This window comes from Lactuca sativa, chromosome 4 (genome assembly GCF_002870075.4).
Source record: "Lactuca sativa cultivar Salinas chromosome 4, Lsat_Salinas_v11, whole genome shotgun sequence".
Classification (NCBI taxonomy): domain Eukaryota; kingdom Viridiplantae; phylum Streptophyta; class Magnoliopsida; order Asterales; family Asteraceae; genus Lactuca; species Lactuca sativa.
Window position 1 is genome coordinate 239168786 of NC_056626.2, and position 8804 is coordinate 239177589.

An 8804-nucleotide genomic window follows, 5' to 3' on the forward strand; every position below is an offset into this window, starting at 1 on the left:
ATAGGGGGAGTCGTGAAGACTCACAATATGCGAAATATATCAACCAAGTTTGATACGAGTCAAAATAAATACAGTGAGCATAATTAGTTTATGAGATGGTTTTCCACCCCAAAACATAAAAACCGAAACTAGGGGAGTCGTGAATACTCACAATGCATTGAGATGATGCAAACGGTGCCTTGAACTACATTCCACTTGTACCAATACCGATTCCTACAATAATGGTATTCGTTTGTGGGTCTCTAATCGAAATCTAACACTAGTATACTTACTACTACAATATAATTAAGCCAATATTGTGTCAAAATTAATATTGATAACTTACAAACATATTTTTGTTAAAATTAAATTTTAATGAATCAATTGTTATTTAACAATTTAAGTGGAGAATTCTCATTATTGAAATGTTAATATTTAACATTTTAAGAGATGTTCCAATGATTAAATATTCAAAAACTAAATCAATTTGGTTCTAAACTTTCCAAAACTTTGCATTTCAGTTTTAATTGAAGTTAAAGACCTTAAGATAAATTCTGTTGTATTTTTGATTTGTCTAACTATTTTTTTACCATTTAATTCCTTGAATAATCATAAAATCATGGAAAATAAGTAAATTATCATTAAAAATTATTATAATTTTTTTGTAACTGTTTTATAGTGTATATAATATGGGAAAAATATCAATATGTGTTTTGAATAAGTTTAACAAAAATTTTCTGATTTTTGTGTATTTATTCTATAAAAATAGAAATAAATATATAACTGTTTCAAAAATTCTCCAAATTTTTTTTACAAGTGTTATAACACATACTTAAGCGGGAAAAAAATATAAAAATGGATTTATAAACTGTTTAACTCAATTTTATGATTTTTATGCATTTAAGTGTATTAAATCTTGGGAAAATAGAAGAAAAATAGCATACAGAAGAGAAAATCATCAACATTTTATGTAGCATCCTAATACATTTTACGAGTTTGTGGTAAATTTTCATGAATTTTTAATTAGAAAAACTATTTTTGCTGTTTTTAATCCATTATAAATACAAAAATCATGGAAAAATAGATATTCATTTTGTAAAATTCCCAAAATATATTTCTGAGTCTTAAACATCAGGTACAAGCTGCAACCAATAAGAGATAATATTTTAACATTCCCTAAAGTGGTTTTATAATTTATTGGAGCTAAATAAATAGAAAATTAAAAGCCCTAATAAACAGTAACAACAATCGATGAAACTTCATGACAGTTGTTTATTAACTTAATGGATCGCCCACGAATATTTGTAGAATTTATTTACAAGTGTAAGTATTTTATATGCTTTAACACTCTATTTTTTTATTATTTTCATATAAAAATAAATAAAATGCATATTGAGTTGAACATTTCCAGAATGTATCTTCAAATAATTTAATCACAATAAAAAAACTTTTTCTAATTTTTGATGTTGAAAAACATGCCTAAAGGCTCAACAAATTATAGAGAAAACTTGGTTCTTGTGATTTTGGTAAAGATTATTGATGTTACTTTGAGAATTTTTGCAACATGTTCCAAAGACTTTCGAATCATGATCTTTTTGTACCTCTTAACAAATAATTTTAAGTGCTCAAATTTATTTTTTTGTAGATTTTTAGTGAGGAATAAGACCTTTGAACATGCAATACAAAACTAGTATTCACAAAACGGTGCTGTTTGAGTAAGAGTGTTGTAAAAATTGCTAAAAATCGAAATATCGAAATTTTCTAGTGAGGTAAGATGGGGTTGAAAGCTAATTCATAATATTATATTTTAGAAAACGAATGTCGAATTTTGGTTAACAAATGAGTGAGATATGACAGTTTGAAATCAGGTAAAGAAATCTGGCAGATTACATGCATGATGATTGGTTAGAAAAATGAATTTTCATCATTTCTCTGAGTAAATCTTTTGAAATATTTATTGAAATCATGATAAACTCGTATTATAGTCATGTTTCCAGAGATCAAAAGAAAAAAATTTATCAAATTGTATACATGCATTTATGAACAAAATTTTGTTTCTCGAAAACTCTTAACTTGAGTTTGATGTTTTAATCCTTAAAATTGATTTTTGCACTAAGATCATGAACATGCAACCTTGTTTATCATACATGCATGGTGCTAAAACACATCCATGATGTTCTAAAAACCATTTTAACAAAAAGAAAACAGGTTTGAAGAAGATAAAGAAGTAAAAGTCAGTTTTTGAAGTAAAATGCACATGCATGGCTTAAATCATTATCTTAACATAGGTTTAATCATAGATTTTCACCATTTCTAATACATGCAACATGTTTTGGTGAGAATCTACAAGCATTAAAATCAAATATTGTTTACAAGCAAAAAGAATGCATTAGAACATCAAGATAGAAGAGAAAAATGCTAAAAAAATTGTAAGTATTGTTATGGATCTTGAAGAGATGTATATTCTTTACTTTAAATTTATTTGTGGCTTGAAAAACCCTTATGAATCTCCATAATTTCTTGGTTAAGAGGCTGTGGTTGTGGTGTTTGGAGAAAAAAATTAGAGAGAAGGTAGAGAGTGTTTTGTAGAGAGAGAAAGAAGACAGATGTGTGTATGTTGGAGAATTAGAGTGTGAAACAGAGAGATATGGGGGGGGAGAGAGAGAGAGAGAGAGAACGAATTTTACAGGACCAACTATATGGAGCACCAACTATATGGAGCGTTAAATCCGTATTGATCCTTAAGTTGCATTCTAAATTAACACTAAGTGTTAATTTTCCTCCTAATAAAGAAGATATTAGGAACAATTTGTTCACTTCCGAGTTGGCTACTTCATCTAGAAAAGATATATTCCGAAATAAGAAGGGGTAGGACGAATGAAAGGGAAGCGATCGAGGGTAAGTTCCTAAAATACGTACTAAGGGTAAGCAACGAAGTTTTGGTACATCTCAGATGTAAATGCTATATAATGTTGTTTACAAAATAAATTACGAAATGATTGAGGATCTCTATGGCTATAATTACTACTACGGTTACTCTTACAATAATAGAACTATATTCGAAGAGTATATATTATTAGAGAGTCATTATTTATAATGAAGGCGGTGAAACTTGATGATATTTTAAATCACATTGTATAGATAGCATTTTAAGTGTTTAGAAGTGATAAATATCTCACTGTTATCAAAATGAGTGTTTAGAAATGATAATTAATCTCACTATTATCAAAATGTGTAATAATTCCAAGATAATGAAGATACATATGTGGCGATCAAACGAAGTAGTAAAATAATATAAAGATCAATTAACGTTACATGTTTAGATCATCAACAAGGGAATTTATACATAAATATTTTGATTACTCTTTTGAAAAAAAATTTCTAATTGTTTATGTCAGGACAAGTTCAAGCTTACGAGTCAGAACATTTATGGAAACAAGGTTGAGAGTTTAAGAACTCACTAAAAATTAAAAAGTAGAATGCCATTTTAAGAAAGGTGTAAAAATATCGATCATTGAAAATAGTGCATTCTTAATTTAGTGTTTCTACAAAATAATTCGTTTAGAGAATAGATAATAGTAAAATTCAAGTCTTTTGATGTATTTAAAGAAAAGAAGAAATATAAGAAAACATATCCTTCACATATTTTTTTCCGGATATAGAAAAATAATAAGAACGAGGGTATTCATCTTGTGTATTAATTATAAGGAAAAATACAATGAAACTTGCATTTTAAATCAAGTTTCCGAATTTAGAACGAAAGAGCAATTGTAAATAAGGATCACTTGTTTATAGTAGCTTTCAAATTAAAAACAAGATGTATATGATAAAATGCATAATTGAATATATCAAAGTTGAGTAAATCAAAGGTATGCCTCATTACTATACACGTATTAATCGCTAAAAACAAAATGGTAGACTTCTAGCCTTTATGTATACGAACATGATACCAGGAGAAGAAAAATAGAAAGAAAGAAAGTTAGACAATGTGTAATGTTACTATTATGGGCGTGCGAGATCTAAAATCAGAAGGAGAGCGAGAAATCAGGTTCGGGGGAAAGAAAGAGTAAGGTAGCGGCGGCAATGATTGCTATTGTTAAAATTATAAGAACAATACCTATAGGTATTTTTAAAACCATGTTGAGATTTATTTCAAACTTTAATACTTGATGTATATTGATGATTAAATAGACATGTGGGAGTTTTAATGTGTTTGCTAAGGATTGCTAAAAATTCATAAGTTATTTGTTAAGTTAAACTTCATTTGTGAAAAAGAAGAAGCACTACAAATGGTAATTAAAAATCTGACAGTTTGACCTTTTAGACTAGAGTCCAACAATGGTTAAAATGAATAAGGTAAAAACTTAACATGTTTAGATGAATAATTGTGCATTGTCGAAAGTGCGTCACTGGAAGTTTAAAAGTGAACACTAAGTTTTCAAATCCTATAAATTTTAAAAACTTTATAGAATATAAAACTATATTGAAGCAAAGTACACAAATAAGGTATGTTTTGAAATACAAGCATTAGAGATATCTTATAAACATATTTGAAGTAGAAATTTGCATAAATATCACGTTGGGTTTCGAGAAAACACATTCAAGTAAATTACAATGTCTAAATGAGAAACCTGTTAAAAGTGTCAAAACAAAAGTGTTTTGAAGATTCGATGAAACTTTTTCACATAATATGAACTTCAATGTCATCTGTTTAAGTTTTATAGCATATAGTTTAAACACTTTTAAATAAGAAAATGTTTCTATGTTTTTTGAAAACGTGTCAAAATGGTAAGCAAGGATTAAAATGGTTTATATGCCCTTAAAAGCACATCTATCCATTGAAATGGATTTGAAATGAAATTAAAATAGCAAGGTTAAAACAAATATTGGTTAAATTCGGTGTTGATGAAAAGTGTTAAGTTAAAGCAAGTTGTCAAAAGATTTTTAGCGAGAATATGTCTTACATTGTTAGGAAATATCTAATAAGTTGTGTGAAGTGGTTATAAAATATTTTATCGATGATAAATAAAACCGATGAAGCAAAATAACTTTCGATGGAAGATTAAGAAGTAAGGAATAAGTATGTTAGTGTTGCTGACCGTATCTAAATACAAAGGCAAGTACAAGACGAGTATAACGCGAGTACCGATTTCTTTTTCCACAAGATAATGGACAAGAAAAATTGTAGGAAAAACGTTTTATGGTGTCAATGCAGTTTACGACCTTTTATAGAGGTGAAAGGGACACCCTATGTTAAGCTTTAAGCTCAAGGTAGAAACAACGTAGAGCTGAATCATAGCACAGTAATAAGGTCTCACATATAGGTTAAACCTCTGTGTCTCCTCCTAAGTCGAGTCTAGAATGTCCGCTAACGGTATCCAAGTGATTACTTAGTCGCGACTCATCTACCTCCTTACGCGATGCTCTAATTCTCATTCGTGTCGGTATCGAAACGCTTTTTCCTAGTTGTAACTCTAGTACGAAGACGTTGAAGAGGTATTGAGGAACAATTGGTATAGGTTTCGACTTAAAATTATTATTAATGTATATCTACCTACTAACCATACATCTAAAGTCATTAGCTACTGAGGAATACCCATTCTCAGTACTAAGTGCATTGCTCCTAGAGTGGCTAGTGATATAACCTAAGTGGTTAACCTAGCACTCTATAAGGGGTAAAAATATTTCTAAATAAAGGCATTGTGGTAAAAGTGCACTTAGTTTCTAAGTGTATCTAGATGAATACATATGACATGCAATGCCCGTACGCACACCGAAAAAGTTTGTTTTTCAAAAGCTCAAGCTGAAAATCGTTTTGAAGATAATTCTACTTTAACCATTTCAAGCCTCGCATTAAGTTTCCTTAATTAAGCATAGTTTACCAGGCTATACTTAATTAAAGTCTAATAATGCATACTAGAATTAGTTATACTAGTAGTATGTTCAGTATTTTAAAAATGTTTTGAAATTTTTTGGCTATAGTTGTGGTTCTCCAAAGGAAAACCGGTATTCTCTATAAGCTTCGGCTCTGATACCATTTCTGTCACACCCCACTAAAGTGGAAATACAGGGCGTGGCGGTACAAAGGGTTTCATAGCAAAACATAAGACAACACCAACCATAATATTAAAAAGCATTACAAATTTACAATTGGTTTGAACAACTTTAAGAAAACAAATTACAATGTGAATTTAAATACAACACGTGTGCATGCTCCTAAAAGTGACGTGTCTCTATGTGCCTCTTACAAGATGATTCCTGAAAAAGCATGTAAAACAAGCGTCAACTATAAAAATAGTTGGTGAGTACTCACAGATTTAAAAATAATATTAGTTTCATGAACTGAACTCAATGTTCTGATAAGAGTTTCCATAAATGAAAATATATTCCAAAAATGAGTAAACAAGTTTGCATAAACAAAGTTTGTTGTCATCATCAGAAATGAAGTATGTTGCCCAAATCAGATGTAACGTTCATATTCTCATGGAAAATAAAGTTTCCATAAATAGAAATATATTGAAAATATGAGTAAATAAGTTTGCGTAAACAAAGTTTGTTGCATCATGAGAAATGAAGTATGTTGCCCAAATGAGATGTAATGTTCATATTCTCATGGGAAATAAAGTTTCGATAAATAGAAATATATTGCAAATATGAGTAAATAAGTTTGCGTAAACAAAGTTTGTTGTCATCATGAGAAATGAAGTATGTTGCCCAAATGAGATGCAACGTTTATATTCTCATGGGAAATAATGTTTCCATAAATAGAAATATATTGCAAAAACGAGTAAATATGTTTGCATAACCAAAGTTCGTTGTCATTGTGAGAGATAAAGTATGTTGCCCAAATGAGATGCAATGTTAATATTCTCAAGGGAAATAAAGATTCCATAAATAGAAATATATCGCAAAAAAATGAGTAAACAAGTTTGCATAAACAATGTTCGTTGTCGTCCTGAGAGATAAAGTATGTTGCCCAAATGAGATGCAACGTTCATATTCTCATGGGATATAAAGTTTTTTGCTAAAACGAGATACAAGGTTCGTATGTGCATAATGATTAAAGCATGAGTTTACAACCAAAGCCAAATGACCGAGGGTGCCCTCTTCTATGTCTATCACTAACATAGGGAAATATGGTAAAATGCACTCAAGCGAATCGTGCGAGTGAGGAGTTGTCTACCTCCTAATAGCGCTATCCATAAAAACCATAGGCTCAAAGGAGTTAATGAGTTGTGTGAACTGATTCCAGGGACTTAAACGCGATAAGGCCTCATAAATTAACAATAACACACACATACATAGCAGCAGATAGCAACCAAGTTTGATACAAGTCAAATTAAATACCACGAACATAAATAGTTTAGGACATGCTTTTCCACACCAAAAGATAAAAACCGAAAAGAGGGGGAGTCTTGAATACTCATAATATGCAAAATATATCAACCAAGTTTGATACAAGTCAAAATAAATACAACGATCATAAATAGTTTACGACATGCTTTTCCACCGCTAAACATAAAAACGGAAAATAGGGGGAGTCGTGAATACTCACAATGCATTGAGATGATGCAAATGGTGTCTTGAACTACGTTCCACTTGTACCACTACTGATTCCTAAAATAATGGTATTCGCTAGTGAGTATCTAATCGAAATCTAACACTAGTATACTTACTACTACAATAGAATTATGTCAATATTATTTCAAAATTAATATTGATAACTTACAAACATATTTATGTGAAAATTAAATTTTAATGAATCAATTGTTATATAAAAATTTAAATGGAAAATTCTCCTTATTGAAATTTTAATATTTAACATTTTAAGTGGTGTTCCAATGATTAAATATTCAAAAACTAAATCAATTTGGCTCTAAACTTTCTCATACTTTGCATTTCGGTTTTAAAAGTGAAAGACCTTAAGATAAATTTTCTTGAATTTATGATTTGTCTAACTATTTTTTACCGTTTAATTCCTTGAATAATCATAATATCTTGGAAAATAAGTAAATTATCATGAAAAATTCTTATAATTTTTGTGTAACTGTTTTAGAGTGTAGATAATATGGGAAAAATATCGATATGTGTTTTCAGAAACTTTAACAATTTTTTTTTTTGTGTATTTATTCTATAAAAATAGAAATAAATATATAAATGTTTTCAAAAATTCACCAAACTTTTTTTACAAGTGTTATTACATATACTTAAGCTGGAAAAAATATAAAAATGGATTTATAAACTGTTTAACCCACTTTTTATGATTTTTATGCATTTAAGTGTATTAAATCTTGGGAAAATAGAAGAAACAAATCATCAACAATTTTATGTAGCACCATAATACATTATAAGAGTTTCTTGTAAATTTTCATGAATTTGGGATGAGTAAAACTATTTTTCTGTTTCTAATCCATTATAATCACAAAATTCATGGAAAAATAGATATTCATTTTGAAAAATTCCCAAAATATTTTTCTGAATCTTAAACATAAGGTAGGAGCTACGGCAAATAAGAAATAATATGTTTACTTTCCCTAAAGTGGTTTTATGATTTATTGGAGCTAAATAAAAAGAAAATTAATAACCATATTAACAGTAACAACAATTGATGAAACCGCATGAGAGTTGTTTATTAATTTAAGGGATCGTCCACAAATATTTATAGAATTTAATTACTAGTGTAAGTATTTTATATGCTTTAACACTCTATTTTCTTATTATATTCATGTAAAAATAAATGAAATATATATTGAGCTCAAAATTTCCAGAATGCATCTTCAAACAATTTAATAACTATAAAAAATCTTTTTCTTATTTTTGATGTC